The sequence below is a fragment of the Haliotis rufescens genome, unplaced genomic scaffold (assembly GCF_023055435.1).
Source record: "Haliotis rufescens isolate VD_foot unplaced genomic scaffold, xgHalRufe1.0.p SCAF_11, whole genome shotgun sequence".
Classification (NCBI taxonomy): Eukaryota; Metazoa; Mollusca; class Gastropoda; order Lepetellida; family Haliotidae; genus Haliotis; species Haliotis rufescens.
The window spans coordinates 24,049,940-24,074,633 of NW_025963791.1; the positions used below are offsets into that span (position 1 = coordinate 24,049,940).

Genomic DNA, 24,694 nt, shown 5'->3' on the forward strand with positions numbered 1-24,694 from the left:
TTGTCAAATTATGCTTCATGACTGTGAAACAATATTGAAATTTATCGTGACCCTGCGTAGCGTCAACGTCTGATACGTACACGCGGCTGCAAGTGACGTCGAAAATTGACACGTGTAATACTGCGGATCTGGATCGGTTAAAAAAAGACAAATGCTTCTGTATGTCTGTTCTCGTTGACTTTGAGAGAAATTATTCCTGACTGTGAGATGTGGCATCGAAAAGTATTTCCCTGAATCTGTTAAAAATTATTAGAGTTGATGGATTGTTGTTTTCTCCAACCGATAAACACACATTGCTGATCGAGGCACGAGCGAATAATGTGGATCCGGTTTCGCTCCGGGTTAACTTTTTGTTGCAACTGTTTCTCGTTTCCGGGGCCAAATTACCCTCAAATAAGCAACCTAGTGTTTTAAAAATGAATAAAGCTGACAGAATAGAAATAATATGACGCTTGCTCCCTTCAATAAGCATATTTTCTTTCAAGCACACCGGAAAAAGACTTGAAATATACGTCGCGCCGCCATCCCCGCGCTGTGACTGGCTGTCTGCGAGGTTAACTCCGTGCAGTGTCAGAATCAATCTGGTAAATAACACATGATGGAGAATTCCTCCAATTAGCAAATTATGGGTAATAATCTCCAAATGTAAACTGAGGAAGCTGGAACCAAACCTGCTACTGAATTAGAGAGGGTCAGAAACTAAGTTCAATTTCGAAGCACGTGTAGGGAGAGAACAGATGATCTGGCAGATCTGATTTGATCCTCTTTCATAGTCCGGCCTGTAACAAGGTGGCAAGATGACGGACATATCTCATGTCATCTCTTAGTAAGTGTTATAATGATTCAACACTTCCAATATACACATACCAGACAAGTGTAAACCCTAAAAAAACGAAAATAAAAAGAGCAGGAACACCAAAACGCCACAAGCAACAATGTTTAAGAACAAAAAGAAACAAACTAACCCGTTCAATAAAAAAGAAAATAGAATAAATTAAAAAATAAGCGCAACATAAGATGTAATCCATAATCAGCACAGAAGACAAGAGAATAAAAATATATATCAATCCACTGACAGGTATCGCTTCTAAGATACTGGGCGACGAGAGACAAATAATTTAATTTTGAATCCATTGATATATGCATAAAATAACCCTGCTACTGTGAATATGACATAGTCATTAAGCATTATTGGATGCATACTTTTCTTTTTCTGTATCATGATAGTAGTCATCGAGTACTGAGTGTCCAGTTTGGGGCTGAACGAGATGGATTGTTTCCCAGGGATGTCCTGCAAATAGTGTCTGATTGTGCAATGGAACTGAATCATGTTTGGCTTCATTTCAAGTTATTTAATCAAAAGGACATGATTCAATAATATTTTGTCCACTACCTTTGTAACAGGATAAAACATTCCAGTATCACTATCGATTGTTGCGTAGCATATATCGGATGGACATACACCCATTGATACGTTTTCCTTTATTAGGCTGCCAATAGAGAAGGAATGGCTTGACCTTTTTGCGGGCAGCTGGTGCCATCACAGATTTTTTAGTGGCCCATTGATGCTGTTTTCACCCCTCTTTTGCCTTTTGTACCCAGTGGAATGTGTTTGATTGTCGAGATTTTCGTACATTTATATTTACAATAGAGGTCACTTAGATGGTAAATATCCAAAGGCGATACACGTTGTATCGCCTTTGGATATTTACTTCAGGTATGAACACGGTAAACTGGGTTTACTCAAAACAGGCTTAACCATACATAAGACTACAAAGGCAATGCTGGATGTCAAGGGGAGTTTAGGATTAAAACATCATCCTTAAATTGAAATCTTATCATTACAAGATACTTGTCATTACTTATGTTATTTGGGTTGCACCTTTTATTAGCATCAACGTATCTTAGATCGTCACCGTGTGTATACAGTTTAACAATATTGGCTCATAACACGTTTGTAGTTAATGTTAATTTTATGTGCGTACTAGATTGGCTCGACATTTAACTTGTTTATACCAATATTGTACCTATGATTTGCAGTAATAGTTTTTCTGCGATCTATATACACATTTTGTTAAGTAACAATAATCTTGAAAAAACATATGGTCGAAATAAGATCTCTGCTGGCTTATGTCCATAAAAATAAACCTCCAAGAAACCGACAGAGCTGGTACTACTGGAAGGCGATTCCAGGAAGATTACTGACTTTACTGATAAACTTTTCCAGGAAGAAATATTCCAGTTTTTTTAGTATTACATAATATACTCAATGTTATTGTGAGTGCTGTCAAAGGAGGCACCTATTAACCGTCATTGCAACACCTAGTAAGCGTCGGGGCTAAATAAACCACGATCGTAAACATAACAGTGTAACTCGCATGCGAACACATGCAACAATATAACTTAATTACCCCTAGATCTTAATACCGCCACGGATTCCACTTCATCCAGGAGAGATTTTAACCTTCAACCAACCTAAACATTTTATCCCGAAAAATATCAAACTCCATCCATCTTACAGTGTGCGAGTCTATAACAGGCCTTGGTAGAAATTACTACTACATCCAAGGGTTTAATTCTGTGTAAATAAAGATCAAGAGACGTGAAGAGTGTAGTGTGGTAGGATGGTTGGCAAATTGACTGCATGGCATTGTGGTCATAACGGTGTATTTACAGCATTTACAGTAAGTGGGGAGAAGACTTGGGGATCTGGTCAGCTTATGGGGGATATGTAGATGTGAGGCGAGGGACAACATGTCAAAGATTGGTATACGAACATAGACTGATGCTTCACATCGTTTTGTATCGTGTTACTGCTATGTTGTTTTTGACAAACAAACAAATTTTCTTCTAAATGTTATATTCAAGTACACGCATATTAAAGAACAGCCACACAGTAGTACAACAAAAAGTAAGCATTATATATTAAGATATCAATAGATATATAGTATATTACTAATAACACTGTAACAGGTTATGACAGCAGGTTGTGGCGTTCACGTTTTTGCGTCCTTTCATAGAGAGAGACATATCAAAGATTGGTATACGAACATAGGTTGGTGTTTTACATCGTTTTGTATCGTGTTACTTCTGTGTTCCATGATTCTGTTCCAGATAAATGTTGATATAAGAATGTATAATTTGTTTTAAAAATTCAGATTGGTTGATAAAATATTTGATAAGTAAGGGAAGAAGCCCGCTGGTTTATAAAGATTTTCACTGAAACGTGTCGTGTTAACTTGTCGTGCGTTTAATGATTTTGAAATGTCAAAGAAGTAAAAGTAATTATAAAAATACTCAAGAGATGACCGTAAAGTCACCTTCGCACACACAGAACATGTTTACTTATAAATAACACGAAATGATTAAAAAGATATTCTACTCTCACATAAAATCGTACTTGGCAACACGAAAAACCTAGATCTTTGATAGGCATTTGAATGTTGGTAATACCTGGAGACAAAAGATAGATTTGTCTTCTGAATTGTTTACACACATTTCGATGCTACATCTTGCTACTTTTTAAGGTGAAAACGGTGAAATTTGAAGTCAATATAGCTTGAAAATCTATTGTATGACGCATTCGACATGGACAGAGTTCTGTCAAAAGTTTAAAATATACCTGGCTAATATAGCAAGATAATTTGGCATATTTGGTCTTAAAAATAAAATTTTCCAAACCTGAGAATACGGTGACAGCTTTCTTTTGGTGAATTGCACATTCTCTTGAAACTATAGAGCAGGTAGAACCCGACGATCAGAAACAGATACATAATCTGAAGGGTCCGACAACTGACATTACAAATCCACAAAATAATTAATAAAACGTTATTTTCCATAAACATCTCAAAGGCTGCACCCCTGATAGATTTAATGTCATAAATTGTCCGAGTGCGTTTGTTTACTGAACAATTACCCCTATCCGCACCGTTCGCACCTTTAGCTGCGGTTTAAAGGGATCTATATATCATTACCAGACTCTTAAAACAAATCTCTGGCTTCCATTGGTTGATTTGAATCCCGGCAACTGGTAAAACCAAACCAGTGCTGAGTTATCCCCTGAATATCTCAATGATAGATTGGTCAATTCTTGTGGACAGAACAAGCTTTACCTAACGACATGGAAAATCTCCAAAGACAAAGATATTTGAGATTTGATGTCTCCAAATGTACACACTCATGCAAATTCTCAATCAGTAGATAAATTTAGAGTTATTTCACAAGTGGATGTTGTTTGTTAATAGTTTTCTGATGGTGTTTGATTAGCCTGGCTTATGGGATGCTTAGGGTGATATGCTGTTATGCCAAGCATCAATAGAGCCTCTTTTGGCGTGGTTGTTGCTCTAAGAGTTACTGCATGCGATGGAACCCATTAATCACACTCAAGTCCCATCATGGGCTAAACATCTGTTTCTATTGTTAATATAAAATGTAGGTTCATTAAAAGTTCAGACCATTCAATATGACCAATAAAGATAATAACATGTACAGAAGTGCAGCTAAACTAGATCAAAGGTAACTATAGAACATACTCATCAATGGATCACCGAAAATCAGGGATGACATCAGGTGTTCGTGAACAGATTTTTGTAATTCAGGAAGATCTAAACGAAATACTTATACATGATAATCAAAGACATAAAACAAACAGAATTATGTTGTAAGGAAGAATGATATGTCCCGCCCAAATGTGTATATCTGAATCTACACTATAACGTACTTGATTTGGCAGATCCTTCTCCAGTTTTTAATTTATCGAGTCATTTTCCGCCCACGTGTGTAATTGATTACAATATTAACTCAAACAAATATACATTTCATGACATACTTGATATGGAGAGTTGGTAATCGGACGAACTAGTTACTTGTTTCCATGATTCCTTAATTATGCCTACACCACGTGACACGTTTTCGTTGTATAAACAACATTGATTGAATGGAATATTGTCATTTCTAACAACAGAAATGAATATACAGTTATAACTTAAGATTTTAGAATTTGTATGTAAATTGAAAATCAAATTTCATTTCATATACTCCCATATACATTTGAGACCGCCTCCGTGGTCTAGTGGTAGAGCGTCCGCCCGGAGAGCGGAAGGTCCGCGTCGCGTCATTACAAAAGACGTTAAAAGATGGTACTTGTTGTTACCCTGGCTGGCGCTCGGCATTAAGGGGCTCAAACAAGGACTGGTCGGCTCGGAGTCAGTATACTGTGTCTGAGTGGGGTATTCATGTTAAACTGCGGCATGGTATCTCAGTGAGCTAGCACTATAAATCGACATCAGTCCGGACTAGTACAAGCAGCCACACAAACACACACACGAACATGCACGTCGCTATATAAGCGCAATAATCCTGGACGCGACGTTAAACCCCAATCCACCTCACCTCACCATATAAATTTGTGTAGTTGTTTAGTGCTTACAAAATGTCATATCAAGCATTAGCATTGCAAATTAAATGTGGCATGTCTACAGCTAAAATATGACAAAAAGCGCAATTTGTAGTTGCCAGTACTGCATATATAATATATGATTGTACACATCAAATACACCACAACCTGGACTTAATTTGCTGTTAAATGTGCAAAAATAAATATTAAAGTATATTTTACAATTTCGCATTCTTCTTCCTAAATCTAGTGATCACTGATTGAAGCCAACAATATCACAATTAGAATACGTTTTTTGGGATGAAAGGTGAAGCAACGAACGATTGATTGATTAAATAATAAAAAATCATGTGTAAATCAAATAAATCTTTTTTAACGATCATTATGAGCATTACCGTAAAGTAAATTATTGAAGGGAAAATCCTTGGCAACACCTGGCAAGTTCCATTCGAATGGGCCTTTGATGGGTAAGATAATGGGAGGCAAGGTTAGGGTATGCATAGTATCAATACAATGTTCTACCATATGAGGAGCAAATCAGTTTGGTCATCCTAAACAGCGACCTATACAAGTGAATAATTTGCATGTATTTTCTCAGATAATACTGTAGTCCATAAAACGCATAAGGATTGTATACGCTTGTGTAAATACAATGAAGCCCCTTACTCAAAATTGTTCGCACTTTTATATAGTCATCATTTCACATTTTGCTGTTCCATATACTAAACCCAGTCAAGATGATTGATAAACGTTCTATAAGTATATATTGCCACAGGGGATACTAGAAATAACGTCATTGCAGAGAAAGCGTAAATGACTCGTTGGTATCCATAGCATCGAAGGAAGCGCGTAGTCAGATTAACACCCAGGATTAGGGTCTTATAAAACGAGACGCATTAAAAAAGCATCCCGACTTTTATATAGAATATGACAAATGACAAGCTTAGAATACAGGTAAAAAATCAACGCCTGTCAATGCATATTCCATCAAATGATATGGTAATCTGTCCTAGTACTGTGCCAAACAGACCTGACTGAGACCTTAATCCTCCATCCATAGCATCTGTCGAGGAGGACAGGATGTTCGGAAAACCTTAACAAACTAGTCAAGAATCCAGATAAACCTTCAAAGATGATCGAAGTTTTGCTGACTAGGACTCTGTCAATTTAAGCGCTAGCCCCTTCTTTTATTTCGAAATCTTACCTGGCTGCAGACTAATTCTTTTCTCACCTGCACAGCGTTAAGGATAAAGGTGCCAATTACAGGTAAACCCAGACAAAGGGAGGAATAGCAATAGGCCAATCTGGCAGCATCTTCAAAGAGGGATTTGCATATGCTCTTTAAACATTGATAATGGTAAACATCGTTCGTCATCCAGCATCAGGTCGCTGACAAGGTAAAAGATCAAATATCACTTAAACAGTTTAATTAATATTACTTTTGGAATAATAGATCTTTACGCCTCGTTCATCTTTCTTTTAATAAGGCTATTGAGAGAAATTATTCTAATTTAAAGATTTGTTAAGCTATCACATATGGGAATTGTAATGTGATCTTCCGAGACATAAATATGATTGTATTAAGCTATGATAATACTTTACAGATCGTGAATAAATATGGAATGACAAGTTATCATTTTAATGTAACGATATATGTTGATAATCGTGAAAAGATACATTGTCCATTGTAAAAAGTTGAATTGAATTACTCCTATCAGTGAAAATAGTTCGTTATGTATATGTAGTGGTTAGTATTACTTTATACTTTTGTATGATATGCATAATATACATGTCGGAAAATGGACAAATATCACGCTCGCATTTGTTTCTCTGTGAATAATATCAGACCAAACATGGAACGCACATGGTGAAAAATGGCAAGGTGATAACGTAATTCATGCTTGCATCTCTGTAATAATAATACACAAAACAAAGAAACTGGGTATTTGATCATTCGATGAAATAATATCAAATACTTTCTATATTCATATTACTTTAATTGCGAATGTATTTTTATCAAATGACTACAGTAACAAAGGTTCTTTTTTCCTTTTCCATATAATATATATCAGTAGGACAAGGCAATGATATGCAGTGAAACAATTAATGGGAGTCAAGCAAAGCGAATATGTCATATGTCCTTAATGATTTATAAATTGTTCAACAGTAGGTAGCAGTCATATGAAGACATAAGGTCCAATCTTAGCTGCATTATTTGTAATGTTAAACCATTCCAAAATGAACAGGAAATTGCAACATTATTTAACATAACAAAATAACTGACAAAATATACAAAATGAGCAAACACTTGAGAATAGCATTAATTGTCGAACGTTAGTAATATATCAAACACCGATTATAATAGTGATTTAATATGTTATCATATCGAAAAGCCTGAAAACGGGCATTAATCAATACTTGTTTCTGGCCAATCCCAGGCTAGATTTTTATGACAATACTATGCATATTGAGAAAGAAATGTGACACTTCAATATTAATATAGACCATCACTATTACAAATATATGTTCCACATCAGGATTTCTAGAAATATATCAGAAATGATACAAAAAAAACTGAAAAAGAAAAACACAGAAAAGAAAATATTTACTGACGTTACGTTTCATAAGTAATATTATTTGACATAACTCATAGTTCCCGAACAGACAAGGCCATCTGTGTTATACTGTTATTAGTATAGGTATTGATCAGAACAGTAAGTGAGAAAATGTTTTGTTCTTTTGCTGTTTAACGCCGCAATCAGCAATATTCCAGTTATGTGACTTTGGTTTCTGAACAATCGTGTCTGGACGAGACAGTCCAGTGATTGATATTGTGTGCAACGATTCACGCCTTCGGGGAACAATGGCACGCAATCAACCAAGCCTGACCCCCCCCCCCCCCCCCCAATCCCTTTAGTCTCCTTCTGTGACCAGCACTGGTTGCTTGGAACAACTTCTAACCCGGGCTCCCTAAAGGACGGGACGAATTGCTTGAACATAATATATCTTTATGAAGGTGTAAACTATAGATCTTATATTTGGACAGTCACAATTTCTTCATGTTCCTGCGTACTTTTCAAAGAACCCTTTTGCGTGGAATAGCGATTCTCATTGTTTCCATGGTATTGCTCAGTTTGCTTCGAATAAATGTTTTGCCTTCCAAACGTAAATGTATATGTCTCATGTGCCCTAGATCGGAGTTCTTAAGTAACACAGAATGAATTAAATATGCATGGCAAAATCGTATTTCTCTGTCAACGTGAGCATTATATTGTACTGGGTCATTGGTGTGCATGGTATCTAAATGAATAAATAAGCTAGGCTCAACGTCGCTTTGAACGTCGTGTTTCGGTTGAATAACGTGAATGTTGAAGTGGGAAGAAAGCCCGAAGTGAGGGTTTGGACGTTTTCCACTTAGTTCAAAACCCTCGAGCATGGGAATGGTGCTGACAAACCTGGGAACATTATAAGGGATTCAAACCATCGATCATAGGTTTATGACACGTCTGAAGGATACATCTCTGCACAGCGAATTGCAGTGCCGTAAACGATCGGTATTTGACTGGACTGGAAGTGTGAATGGCGACACCATCGGGGTACACCAAATACTCCAAACTACGACTTGACCGGCAATGTTCTAGTCACACTATTTACTTTATGTCTCTCATGCGTTCTGGTTTGCCTTTCAGGCTTCTGAGGACCATTCCTCCCTCGTGACGGTAGCCTCCACTCCTTGTGGACAACAATATCACAGGCGTCTTGTGTCTAATTCTAGAACAAGAACAAAGCAATCATATTCATAAGATAACACTATGATGCAAGTGTCTCTTAAAATGTTAAATTATATTATATATGTCTATATATGACAAACATATATTGCCTTTACATTTTTTGTTACAGTTTCTCCCAGACGCCAGTTATTCGGTGATGGTCAATTTAAATTCTTTAACTCATAGCATGTTGATACAAAAGTCTACCCAAACATATATGGTCAATAATCACAATGAACATAATGATAATCATAAGACAGGCATGTATCTGTTGAATTAATGCATCAGAAGGCATGGTATCGCAGTTTGTCCATATAAGTTTTTTAATGTTATTTTATAAACGACTAAGAAATAATTAAAAAACGTCAAAAGCCAAAACAGCTACTAAAAGATATCTGGAACCAACATTTCCATACTCATAAGAAATCTGGGGACACGGGTGGCCCAGTCGTCTAAGGCGCCGCGATTCGCTGTGCAGAGCTGTACAGAAACCTATGATTGTGGGTTGGAATCTCGGTTCGCCCCGATTATGTTTATAGGTTTGTCAGCACCATACCCGTGCTCGTGGGTTTCACCGAAGTGGTTAACGTCTGAGACCTGCATCACTTCGGTCTTTCCTCTGACATTAAGCTGACACCCCGTGATATAACCGGAATATTGTTAAAAGAGGCGTTAAAACCCACTCACTGACATAAGAAATCTTACGATTGTACGATTCTGACTGTATATTGAGCATGTGTTTATGAACCACTATCAAATAGTGATGATAAACTCACGACTCAATGATGTGGGTTTACACTGTCGGCGCCAGGTATCCTCGATGGAGCCTCACACTACCCTTACACCCACTCTAAGTGAGGTGAGGTAAAATTGGGTTTAACGTCGCGTCCAAGATTACTGCACTTATATAGCGACGTGCATGCACGTGTGTGTGTGGGGCTGCTTGTACTACTCCTGATGCCGATTTATAGTGCGAGCACACTAAGATACCATGCCGCAGTTTAACATGAATACCCCACTCAGACAAAGTATACTGACTCCGAGCCGACCAGTCCTTGTTTTAGCCCCTTAATGTTGAGCACCAGACAGGGTAACGTACCATCTTTTAACGTCTTTTGGTATCGAACCCCGGACCTTCCGCTCTCCGAGCGGACGCTCTACCTCTAGACCACGGAGGCGGTCCATCGTAAGTTAAGATCAAGGTCATTATAAAGATGACTCTAGAAAACAATCAACGACTAATTCCTTGAATTATTTTACAAGGTTATGAAAGAATTTTGTGTAAATCAAATCATTGTGTATTGGTCAGTGATCCAACGTAAAATAATTGCTTTTGACTTGGTGTTTTTCTACTGTGCGAAATCAGTTGCCAGTTTACAAATTAAATTAATACTGAACAGTACATTTGTCGGCAGAGTAAACATAGTAAGCCTTACTAACTGTGATCGGTTCCTTGCGGAAGTCTACCATTAGCCATCAAAGACATGCCCGGATGTAGATTTGATACATCCTGAGCGACATTCTTCGCGAGGTGTTCCCGAGCGCTGTGTTTGTCCGCTAAGTCCCTCTCTCCATTACACTAGTGCCCAAACACGGGTACCTCTAAAAGCTTGTATCAAGGTGACGTGCCACTTTCATCTTTTCCGATAAACAAATCTGTTGAATGTGACACATTAGCAGTCGCCCCAGTCACAATCTAACCCCTCTTGGGCGTCTGTGGCGGTAGGAACAAGACCATGGTTTGGAATGTCGTCTGTGTGATATTGTCCACTTGATAATGATGTCGTCTGCTTCCAACACCGAGTCGTCTGCTTCTCCTATCGAGGAGTAAGGTGTCGTCTGCTACAGCATACATGTGAACGACGCCTGTCACGCTGTTGCATTACCTGTCTTTACACTTATTCCGTGATAAATCAGGCGATGTAATCAATAAAAATATACATCATGTCAGTGTGAAGACAACAATTATCGGAATCAAATATGTGTTTCATATATGGTGTACATGTGCTTTCGTGAATAAATGTATTACAGCATGATCAGTCAAGTTAACATTGGACATTTGTATTGCTCCCGTTTGACACCTAATTACTATCTGTTAAAGATGGTTAAAATTGCTGCAGTGATTAACGGTAAATAATGCTGATATGGTTTACCCGAAAGAACGCCAGTTAGATAGCTTTCTTACATACAGTTCAATTGCCTGGATATGTAGATATGTATGTAGATGTTGGTCTTAGATTAGCTTCATACAAGTGTCAAAAATCCATTGTTTGAAATAAATTTGACACGCCATGAAATTCCGGACTGATCCGTAAAGCCAAACAATATACATTTCGTTCATAAAGTCGACAATTAAGGGAGTTTTGTGGCCAATAAAATCCCCTCACTCTTAACAATTTAAGTATGTTTTCTTTTCTATCTACCATTCCGTGTAAAGTGCGCTTAATCTTTTCCACATAAGAAAGGAGTTGTGAGGAAGATATGATAAAATACCAACAGTGCCATGACAAGCGGGGTGACTATTGTCACAGGATGACAACAGAGAATAGAGTGCGACGAAAAGACTTAATCCCATTTCGCTTAGAGGAGATGGGTGTTATAAGAACCGTGGATAAATGATATCACATGAGGTTAGAATCTTTGGAAATTATTAAGACAAACGACCTGGTCTGTTAGCGTTCCTTTGTGTGATCACAAGCTTCGGGCACGTGTATTAATAATTATCGCTGATTTAATACACATTAGTAATACCAGAATAATCATTGCGACTCATCACTCAAAGGGTTACGATAAGGCAACACAAGGCCTGAACGCCACTTAGTGCGTTCAAATCAAATCCTACCGCACTCGTAAATAGTACCCGTTCCTCTAGACGTGTTGATATATTACTCGCATTATATCAGCATGGTGAACTACATGTGATGATAAATAGCCCGGTTATCACTAAATGTATACCGGATTGTCCTTATCAAAGCACTAACTGGCATTCGGGACGAACACGTTCCTGTGCAGCGAGTGTGTGGCCATGGCGGTATCCCTCCACCCGGCAAAACTTCGTGCCGTAACAGCGAACCCCGAACCCCTCTTTGGACTTTACTTAGCTACAGATAGTAAAACATGCTATTTCTGACCTAGTTGGCGCATAAAGTTTAACTCGGATTCAAATACACTCGAATGAAAGACCAAAACAAAGACTTTTGTCATTCCCCTATCTTAATTGTAGCCGTTCATCATTTTCTGCAAAAGTCGCTGATTTACAACGTGGAGATTAGGCATGTATTAGTAGGTGGGTATTTCTTGAAACAATGTAATTACTTTGTACAAAATGACATCGAAATAAATAAATGAAAACAATCTCATATGAGCTGTATTTTCGTTAATTCGTTTCCAATGAACACAATCGGTGGTTGGGGAATTTTAACCTTTTTCTCAAGATCGCCCTAAATAATGATTGCACATACTGATATATACCTCTTACCGGTACGAATAACAGGCTGGTCTCGCGCCAATAAATATTCAGTATGAAACAATTTATGTGCGTTCTTAAAAAAGATAAAAAATGGCAATGCGATAATGTCGCCGAGTCGTACAAAAAAGGACCCACGTATAAATTGTGGGAAAAAATCAGGACTCGCGTCTGAATACAAGTGTCATTAAGTAGATATTGATAATGATAATTAGAGTAATCTCCCTTGGCACCACGTGTGTAGAATTTGCCTCAAGCTCCTTGAAACTGAGATAATACTAACAACTAACTAAATTGGAATGTCTCTGCTAGATTGAGTATCTGAGAGTTACGTAAACATTGTATGAATGAGATTGACGTGTTGTTCGGGTTTGAGGGTGCTTAGCAGGGGGCACCTATATTTAATCATGCTAAAGCAAACGAAGAATTGTTTAAAGTGGCATATGTTGCCCCAAATGATATTAAATTAGCACCTCCCTCAGCTATGAGTTTTCATCACGTTTTTTTTTCTATTTGAACATTTTTATGACAATAGCTGATTGTCAAGGATATATTACTTTACCTTGTATGATCCGTTTTAAAGATTTGCTATTTTTGTAAATATCTTTTATGACGTTTTAGAAGATGGAACATTTGGGATTTATCCGGATAAAGATATTACATTGAGACATACAGTGTTTGCTCAAAGTTCACATATGTGAAGTCATTTAAGATAGTGATAAACAATGTATCGTCACATTTCGACGCTTCATATTGTATGTTTTAGCATGGTTTCGTAGTCGTGGGAGTTGGATGACGTCAACAATTCCTGTTCCTGTTCCTCTGATCATATTAACAATTGTTGAAATGAAAGAAGAAGTTGTTCCGCTAAATGATTCCGCGTTTGATTGAGAAATTGTTAGGTAATAGTAGAGGCAAAGCTGCCGTCGCGTGTCTGAGCTATGGAGGAAACGCAGGCTGCCTGTGAAAGTATTAAGATTTATTGCAGTGCATATCCCTGCGTTCATTTGTGAAATCTGCTGGCTTTACTAAGGGAAGTATCAGAGGAGTTGTTAGCGTTATGTGGCTGCGCTATTGGTCAACGTGAGCTCACGGATTAGAAGTATATGCCATCCCCGTGATACAGCCCCCATCGCTGCTCGCACTCGTGCCAAAATCCACGAGCATGATTGAAAAGCATGGCAACTTGTCGATTGGGTCTAATCCCTCTGTGTTATGATAAATTTATTATATATGTTAGGCACAGTAACGGTGGGTAATAAAGCTCCTGCTCTCGTGGTTGATATACGCGTGCTGATTAGCTTCGCAGTTCTCAGTGATCACAAAACAACGAATTGAAGGATAAATGGTTCACTTTAATATGTCGTCTGCAAACCCCACTAAGCCGTCTGCTCGACTTTGCACGCAGACGATATTTCGTCTCCAGAGTCTTTCCTAAGTGGAAGGCGGGAAAAGTCGTGACCGTTGAAATCTCGTAATCACAAAGTTTCAGTTTATTCGTTTAAAGGTTACGTTAGGCAATAGATTATTTGACACAGCGTTATTGCAGTAGATGATATGTATTGTGAACACACGTTATTTTGAAACACGTGGATTAACGGTTGCGTAAACTGGGACTTTTTATTACAACGTTTTCTTAAGAGGTATAATACCTTCAACACTATTGAATCTACATTGGTGTTCTGAGTGCAGTTTTTAAGGGGTGGCTACCAAATCGATCCAGATGTGGATTCCAATAAATCAGATTCTTACGTGACACTGTACAACATACCGTGGAAGTATAAAAACGAATGTGTTTGTTTGTCATGATAAAGTACTTTGCACTGAGAATGAGAGTGCTTTGATACCACTCACCAAAATGGAATTGCAAGATCATATTAATCATGGCGACCCTTGCTTCAGAACCGATGGACATATCTTAGAGTGTGGGGAGGGTACACTTTTTTGTACCCTTCGGCCCTGACAGTCCAAAGGAAAAGAGAAAATTAATTCCTCTGCCCTTTGCCCCGTACCCCGTTTCTATTGGGTGGCTACCGGGGCGGCTCGAGCTATCGGGTGCAGGCCGATATCACGCCAACCCGAGAATTAACTCCCTATCATAAATTGCTTCAAATTGACAAAAGAGACTTATTTTGTTTCCTTCAATATTATCCACGACTGTGATTAATGAGCCAATCAGCGAAGGGGTGAGATGGGCCAATCGTCATCAATTTTCGTGCCGCGAATTCTCACGTGATAACGTGCTCTCGCACGCTTTGAAACGACGCGTGGCTAGCGAAGATAAGGAAACAAAAGTTGTTATTTGCCGGACTCTCATAATGACATGAACCCCGAACACCCTGATTGTTTAGGCCGGACGTTTGAAAGAGCAATTTGACTGAAACTACGAAACTCGTTGAGGGTACCTGTCACGTTCAGCCGTTGGAGTTAGTTACAACATTCAGGGGAGATAACGCTGTTTGTCTTAAACCTCAACCAATAGAATGACCCGTGCCACGGAGATCGTGGTATTGACAAATGGATTAACCTGTCTGAAAAGCACTGGACGGTAATGGCATGAGCATGTAAACCGTTTCCTAAATTCATACATCTTGACGAGTTACATCATTAACGCCAGTGGAAGGAAATACTTCATTTAATTTAGTTACACTTTACCATTCAGGTGTATCCTCTCTACTTTGAATGTGTGGTTTCTATAGTGACATGGTATCACAGGTGCGAAATGTAGCAAGTTTAAGGGTGCAATATAGTTTGATTTACTGCTTTGAAAGTTCCAAATTACTTCGCTAAGGCGCACCAGGTGTCAGTAGAAGAGCTTTTTGTGAAATAAACTTCATCGTCAAATGTGTTTTATACGCTTAACGATTGACTTCAAATATACGACTGAATGCAGGCTGATAACACCTCTTTGATCTTATGTTTATAAGTAAGTCGTATATCCACTTAAGTCTGACACAGAATGGCATCGCCAGCGCTTCACTTGAGTACTATCACCGTTCAACAATTTGTCAGCGTTATTGAGAAAGCAGGTGTATTAAACTTAAGGGAAATCTATCTGCAAAAAAAACAATTTATGACAGGTGTGTTCTTATACTTATTTCCTTGATAAGATTATGAACAGTACTCTGGGATAATATATCAAACTTCGTCCAACGCTCTGTTATGTCGCTCATGTTTACCACTGACAAATACAGACAGTGTTTGCTAACATGTATGCTTATAGTTTTTGTTTTAGTTTAATGTATTAATTTATGTATGCAAACAAAAGCGATAATACCCTTCCCATAATGATAAGAAATCCCCATACTCGCTCAATATTGGAAACTATTTTAGACAGAAACTTGACACACACAGAACACGATTATGTAACTGACAATGGCCACATTTACTGTGTTTGAGCTTTTGGGAACTTGACAAAGGCTTACAGTACTCATGTTGGGTAACCTTGGGGAAAACGCGTTGTCTCGTAACGGACGAGGACGCGGGTTCGATTTTCTATATGGGTACAATGTGTGAAGCCCCTTTGTGATGTCCCTTGTCGTGATATTGCGGGAATATTGCTACAAACTCATTTCACTGTTTCTGGAAGAAATGCAAAAGAAGTGGTAACAGAACACATATCAGAAGTGTTTGTTGAATGTATGGCCGATCAATGGTTTATGCTAGTGGATAAAGTCATATCTGACCATACCACCCCGGGAACATCAAATATTACATTACAGTTATATTCCATGCATCATCCTGATACCAATCCTCCGATACAGGTTTAGCAGGCATACTGCTGTGCGGCCTCAGGCAACAAACACTTATTTTTCATGCAAATTGTGTGGGTAGCGGGTGCTAACGGTAGATCAGGACATTCTTATCCTTTTCGCGAACACCCGGTGTCAGCTAAGGTTTTGCCAATAAAATCTGTTTCGGCAGACAATCCAGAGTGATTATTCTCTGGCGTTATCGTTTCATATTTGCGTCCTGCGGGGTTAAGCTTAATGTACTTTAACTTCCATCAAATACTCTAAACTTCATTACCAATGACAAACCAGTTTATTTTCAGATAATGATTGATTTAGTAGCTCAATCAACACATTATCCCGTCAGACGTCTACTTGAAAATGTTATAGTTTATGATATAGGTGAGTTAGTGAACGCTTTTTTTTCACGCCACACACAGCTTATCGTTACATTATCCCGTCGGATTGTTATAATGAGGCCTGGGCCAGACAACCCAGTGACTGAAAGCATTCGCATGTTCCACACCATCAGGCCAAGATGAACACTCCTTCAACTTTAGTAGGCTATTACAACATACACAGGAGGCAATGACACATATCCTCTCCGTAAAAGAAATAATATAATCATAATCATCATTTTTGAAAAACCAATGATCCAAAGGTAAGTATATGGGGGAATAATATATATTCCAATTAAATTCCTTGGATAGTCAAATGAATTTTTTTATATAGTTTACTCAACATTAGAAATATTTCTTTTTTTTAAATCAATCCACGCTGAAGTATTACATGGCCATAATACACATTCGGTACAATCAGTGACGTCAAAAAGACATAATTGAACCTTGAAGACGCATTAATGACGTAATCAGAAGTCATAGAAGAAATAAATTACTTTTATATTCTGTATATGTATATGACAAAACATTATATGGCTAAAGGATTGCCCATGCTCTTATTTTCAAAGGATTTATCAACACATTTTAGTGAATATGTCAGCCAAGTAAAATGATGAGACAATCTCCGTCTCGTAAACGCGTATTTATTCATGAGACAGAAAATATGTCTATGGTTTGGTGATGTTTATGACAACCATCAGAGGCCCACTGGCCCCCATCCTTCATATGCCGCATTAACGATGTCGAAACGCATTAATTATGTCCAAACGTTAAGCCTACCTGGATAACTGAAGCAGATATAGAAACTCAGCATGGGACTTCCATGTCTTGCTTTCAATTCTAAATATCAGCATGCACTTTAAATAATTGTCTGATGCCTATGCACAAACCATAAAAAGGCAAATATCTCTCAGTCTGAATTAAATTACACAGCTGTGATATGGAACACTAAAATCATATAATTGGTCACTTTTTAAAATAAATGATATGTGGTTGGAATAAAACTTTTTTACATAAGATAAAACTAGTTTAGTAGGTACAATACATTAGCTTCACGGAAAATATTTTATAAAAAAATATCAGTTTTTCTTTCGCCATCATGCTTTGTAGCCATTCTTTCGAATTGGGATGCTGAGTCTGTATTGAACTGTAGGTTAACAATTCTTAAAGCTTCATATTGCAATGTTGTGAACATACGAAACCTTTTCTTTAAACATCCTATTTACTCATAGCTGAATGTATATATATGATGATCCTGTAATTGTCTCTCTGAATGACTAAAACACGCACGCGGAACATTAGGAGGGAAAACGGGAGCTATAATAAACAAACATAGATTAAAGATGGATTTACACTTGTCATGAAATAGGGAGCTCCATACTAGAGGTAAATCTCCAACCATTACACTGTGTTTGATACAAAGAAAGCGTCTTCCTTGGGCCAAATGAGGGATTTGAGGGACTTATTTTTATAGTTTTGCTGACACCACTTTTTCATATGTTCGATATTAAATACTAGTGGAGAAAAGGGCAAGGCTTCATATCACACAAATTCATGAAGCGCCTGTGTTTGTTGTTTGTGGAGGTAAGTCACCTCCTGATTTCGATGTTCGCGTTAGATTTATTATACTACTTTCTGTAGGCAATATTGTGATGAAGAGACGATAGGGAACTCATTTAGATAGTGTTACTGTTTATAGCGGTATGTGAAGATTTTACATAGGTCGACATTTTTCTTCTATATTTACAATATATTGTGATATTTTTTTATTGTGTGTATATCATTTACTGTAATACTATTAAATAGAAGATACATGTATAGGGGCAAAACAAATAAAACACATTTTATCAGTGATGCTATGTATATGCATGTATGCGCATTGTTTCGGGTATTAGAAAAGGCTGTTTTGGGAAGGTTAGTGCACACTTATTGTAACCAGGGCTGAAACATGTATTTAAGGATAGAATTTATTAACAATGCAAGAATATTCCATTATTGGAATCACTAGAACATTCTGTAAATGTGAACTGATTAGAGTACATAGATACTGTGATGCTGGCATTTTAATGTTCGTTTAAGAAGCATACAGACACATCATTATGTTTTATTTGCAACCATATTCTAATGTTTAGTATGTATGTTATTTCAGTCATTGATATATTCAACCTGCCCAATCCGTTTTATGCACAGTACTAAGAAGCCGGAGGCCAGTATTAAAGCAAAAACATCACAGAGACAGCTGTGAAACATCCACAGAACACTTTTATTTCATTGTGTGAATACACATTCAGACGTACTAAGACACTTTGAGCTGCATATTCATATAAAAGACCACAATATCTTAAACATACAACTTAGAGGTGGTACTCATCATTTATTGTTTTTATATTACAATGGGCAGTTTGTGGCAGCTACAGCTCGTGAAAGCTCGGTACGAATATGCATAAATAACTATCAAAGCAACATGACAATGCTGTAAATAACACATATAAGTTGCTGACCGGGTTTGCCACCTTGTGGTATTTGTGAAATGAAAGCAGCTACATACACTTTTACCCATACACATCAGAATGGAAACGCTAAACACTTGATATATCCTCATACATGACAACATTCTCTGGTTTATCATACATGTTGATTTGTAACGCAATCTTTTGTATGTCTACTGTTTTTTTTAAAAATTATCAGTGATCGAATTGTTTTTTGTATTTAAGTTGTATTTCTATGTACTACACTTCACCGACACACATGTTGGGAAATATATTGAAGCGAGGCTGAATGTATGGTAGGTGTTGCCTTGTCATGCTTTTCTAAGCGTGAGTTCAATCTGATAAAAACTGCACAAAAAGTCCTCAATAAATCAAATTTCATTTGTAATGACCTTTTGATGTCTAACTCGATCAGAAAGCTTTTTCTCATCAACAATCAACTTATTTTCTCCATCGTCGTCAGTCAGATGGTTCACAGTGCATTTACTCGCAGCTGATCCATCAGCGATTGGTTTTTCCTCCTGATATCAAAGTGAATTAAGTTAGACAGCTTTTCTCTCCATGCGTTCATAAAGGAGTTTCGGGTATTTAATAGCGTAGTTTGCAAATTATTCAAAACATCACATGTTTCAAAAACACATTTATCACCATACAGTCAGACGCTCTGTGCACAAAATGCAAGTATCCATTTTCTATTTAAAAGAGCTAGTATATGTGTTGTCATCACCTGCACAGAGTGACATATACAATATTTAGATTCAACTTAGAAATATATAATGTACTATTGTGTCATCAAAGTATGATATCGAAATAAATATTTATATTAAAACGTTAAAGCGAATATGTTTGAAAACGGCTAAATGACATAGAGATAAGATAAAAAAAAGTATTTTAGACAAACATACGAGTAATACCTTGAAGTTTAGCAAAACAGTGTGCGAGTCTTACCGCTCTCCTTACTGAAATAGATTATTAACTCGTTAATCATATGAACGTAGATGTTTGCAGATGAAACATACTTTTTCTGTTAAGCTTTGATGAAGCTTTGCTACATGGGACAAGGTATGCGCCACCCCTTTGTGATAAATTACACGTCCTGTCTCGGCACCTCCTGTGTTTAATTTCATTATAAGGTTTAATACAGTCACTCTAATAATGCTTGAACTAGCTCAGTTCAATTTTGAATGTATATATATGACGAACATTAACTTACTTTCTACAAAGCGAATTTAATAGAAGAATCAACATATACAGGAAATTTACGCAACATCACAACCTTACAGCACCCTGAAAAAAGGTTCGGAAAATGTAATGGTGAAGAAGCTTGATAACAACTTTGATATGTGAACGACACCCGATTAATAATTAACATTGCAATTGGGACACTTTCTTATTCACTTTGAAATCTGACCGCCACTTCACTTGTTTAGATTATGCTTTTAACGCAAAAACGTTCTTTTAGTCCGAGATTATCTGTACGGATGGCCCATATATCTTGTTTTGGGATGCATTGTGCTGTTTGTCAAAATTAATCCGCAGAATATTTTCTTTAGGCAAGAGGCTTACTTGGCGTATATAAGTAAGTGACAACTGCCATTTCGTGGAACTAGTTTGAACGATCAGGAAGATATAGTTTTTAATAAACAAGGCATGGATAATTTTCGTGTGTAGAGCAGGAGAACCGTCGGTTTGTACAATAATGTGAGATGCTTTTCTTAATGAAGACACACACGATTGACTTAGTATTTACATGGTCATTACATATGATAAATGTAATATATACTAGTATATATTTGAATTCAGAGCGTAAACGTATAAGTCAGATACATGTATCAGGTTCCTCTTTCCTTCCTCGTCTCATGCTTAAATAGTTCACAGAACGAAGGGAAGACCATGCTTACCCTTTTCGCGAACACCTGGTGTCATCACTGTTTTCATTGATCCATTCATATAATAATTATTTTCACTGCTATTTTGCCTTTTTCGCCCAATAAATTTGTTTCGCCTGTAAATCGAGACTGGTTAATCTCTGGCGTTGAAATATGTCCATGAATAAAAGTTTTCATTTACTATGACATTTTGTATGGTAGTTTAAGTTACTTTAAAGACCTTAACGTTGATATTTGTAAGTATTCACAAAATAATATATTCGATGTTTTATTGTAATATATTAGTTTAGTGTATTCCTGCTTTTCATTCTCATATAGAATCTCAACTAATTTCCGGAATGTTGCTGTATGATAATGTTGTTTCTTGTAACAAACATCATGTCCTGTAAATTTTTGACATTTCAAAAAGTGAACAATCTTTAGCATGAACTTCCGATACAAATCTATTAGTCACCTTTCAAGCTCGATATACCTGAAATGAAATGCTCCCATTTGTACAGTTTGTGGGAAATAATCATATTTCAGTAAAAGGTTTTATATAAATGAGTCAATGAACAGAACACCTTCAGAAATAATTGTATGTAAACTGTCTCCTCTACCTGTTCTTTATCATATATTTTGCATTGTGTAATGCAGGGTTCTCTGTCGCTCTTGCTACATATGCTTTTAACATAATGCTATAGATGGGAGAACCAACCCGTTATTAAATGATTAAATGTGTATTATTTATAGTATTTTGATACGACCGTAATACATAGTAAGTGTTTAGAAACTGTTCCCGTCTTTTGTGTGAGAGATATAAGTTCTAAGGATAGTTAGTGAGTGAATAATTATTGCAGTTCTTCACGGCTGTCATGTTGTAAGAATACGAATCCCCAAAATGTATTGGGTTCTTGCACGCATTACAATGTTTTGTTAAAAGGTCAAATATATTCAAAGCTGTTGCACGCATCACGTGCCATTAAAACAAACTCGCTTTTTAGACTTCATATTGCATATACCCTGTATTTTGACACGCAAATGTGCATTATTAAAGTCATTATTATTCCTTTCCAAAAATAATCCATACTCTCAGCATGTCACAACTTTGTCATAATATTTATTAAGAGATTACGTATTACACCCAGAGTTCAAAGATTTGTTTAAACAAACCTGAGTTTGTTTTGACTTTCACCTATACAATATATTTAGGTGAACTTATCACCGTGTCAGAGATAGTGTAAAGCGATATTGAAAATTTTGCAATGCAATCCACTAAAGTCATATTACGACATACTACATTCTTGTTTCTAAATTACATCACATGCCTGAGACACTGCCCAGTGACTACATACATATTAGAGCTACACGGGAGAGATGCCACGGTTACTGGGTATGATGAATGACGGATATCATAACTGATGTATCAAAGTAGCCGGTTATCGCCACCTTAGTGATAAATCGCCCACGTATTACCAGTTGAACCCAAAGTCATCGATTTTGTCTGAAAATCAATCACGCGTGCCGATGCTGTCTTGAACGCCCATGTGCACTCGGGAGGGGCAACCCCCCTAATCGGCTTAGAGGAGCAAACATAAGGGTGTCAATTATGTGAAGAGGGATTACGATGAGAGTGACGACACACTTTGAGCGTAATGCTCATGTGTATATTTGACAAAATTTATGTTTGGATTTTTAATCGCTAGGTTTAAAAACTCAAAACAAATCATTTTGTTTTAATTCAGTAAACTTTCTTTTCTTATGATCTGTTCTTTTTATAGTTACATACAATATAAAGAATTATTTGTTTGACCGTGTGTGTGTCTGTGTGTCTGTGAATATGTTTATTATATTTTATAAAATCGGCATCATGCGAGTTGTTTGGTGTTTCAAGAGACAATAACATATTAATGGCAACACGATTTATTCACTTTGGCAACACCAGAATGGGTACATGTGATGATGCATTATACATGCATCCAACAAAAGCAGCAAGATGACGGTATAAAATAGACCAATAGAACAGCAAGAACATCTACCTGGAGATACAATATGAACTGCCGGGAAAAAGAAAGTGACCACTCAAATTGATAATGAAAAAACCTGTACCTCGTTACTGTCTACTGTGAAATTGCGATACTCGTGTATGTTCCTTGATACGGCATATGCACGTCACCATTTCTGTTTTGTTTAAGTTCAGCCACCATCAAATATAGGTGTATACTTTCCTTTGCCCAGCAGTTAATGTCTATATGGTTGTAAAGGATTTTCTTATCTTAATTGGTTCGGACAGTCGCAGGAATAGTTATCTATCAGCATAATGTGTAAATCAGCAAAGATGTCACAGCGAAACAACAGAGAAATTCAGCACGAAGAGGGAGCTAGCCACATAATGTGACTAGACGTCACGAGATGTTTTTATTTATCTACCCGTTATACCTGGAAATGTGTGAGGTAATTTTCACAGCTGTTGGCCCTTTGCGCCGAATGGAATCTGTTTCAGTGAATAATCAAGACAGAAGTAAATATCTTTTAAATGATGGATAATTCTTGCTTCTCCACGAATGAATAAATCAAAAAGGTAAGAAAAGCGTTAAACACAACTCACATACTATATTAACTTAATTCCAGTGAAAAGGCCATTACTGCAATCGTTTAAAACGTGTATGTACTATTTACTTTGATTACCATAATATGCTATATTTTTATCAGTTCTCGGAAATTGTAAACATAAACATAATGTACCATGTCATAATTAATCTGGATTGCTATAGGTGAGACATTTACCCGATCCTGCGTGTGAGGAAATCATTGGTAGGAAATATTCATATCTAAATCGTTTTTCGATCTTATATTGGAATAGCACACTTGCATTACTAACTACAATGAGTGAGTGAATCAGTTTGGTCTTACGCAGCTTTTAGCAATATTCCAACAATATCACGGCGGGGAACACCAGAAATGGGCTTTACATAATGTACCCATGTTGGGAATCGAACCCGGGTCTTCGGCGTGACGACTAGATACGTCATGGTGGTCCGTTACAAAGAGAGCGAAGTAATATACATGTAAAAAAACTCGCAAAACAAATACACGGTTGTATACTACTGAATATACATCACAATCGACAGTTATATCAGGGGCTGTCAGATGACTGGCTATTCGCCACAATGGACCGTTACATCACGGTTGTCATATGACTGGATAGATATCACAATGGACCGTAAAATCACGGTTTTCATATGACTGGATAGATATCACAATGGACGGTTACATCACGGTTGTCATATGACTGGATAGATATCACGATGGACCGTTACATCACGGTTGTCATATGACTGGATAGATATCACAATGGACCGTAAAATCACGGTTGTCATATGACTGGATAGATATCACAATGGACGGTTACATCACGGTTGTCATATGACTGGATAGATATCACGATGGACCGTAAAATCACGGTTGTCATATGACTGGATAGATATCACGATGGACCGTTATATCACGGTTGTCATATGACTGGATAAATATCACAATGGACGGTTACATTTCGGTTGTCATATGACTGGATAAA

General features: G+C 37.2%; 1 long non-coding RNA gene across 3 annotated transcripts in view; it reads right to left on the reverse strand.

The window, feature by feature from the left end:
- LOC124132861 overlaps positions 1–24,694 on the reverse strand; it is a 107,179-nt gene that overhangs the window by 15,229 nt on the left and 67,256 nt on the right. Inside the window, exon 1 of one of the 3 annotated variants that reach the window (XR_006860832.2) lies at positions 10,606–10,780. The exons of 1 other annotated variant lie outside the window; for it this stretch is intronic. This is a non-coding gene — a long non-coding RNA (uncharacterized LOC124132861). Of the gene's footprint in view, positions 1–3,681; positions 3,764–10,605; positions 10,781–24,694 lie in introns of those variants that run through there. One more of the 3 variants, XR_006860833.2, reaches the window with a different exon arrangement.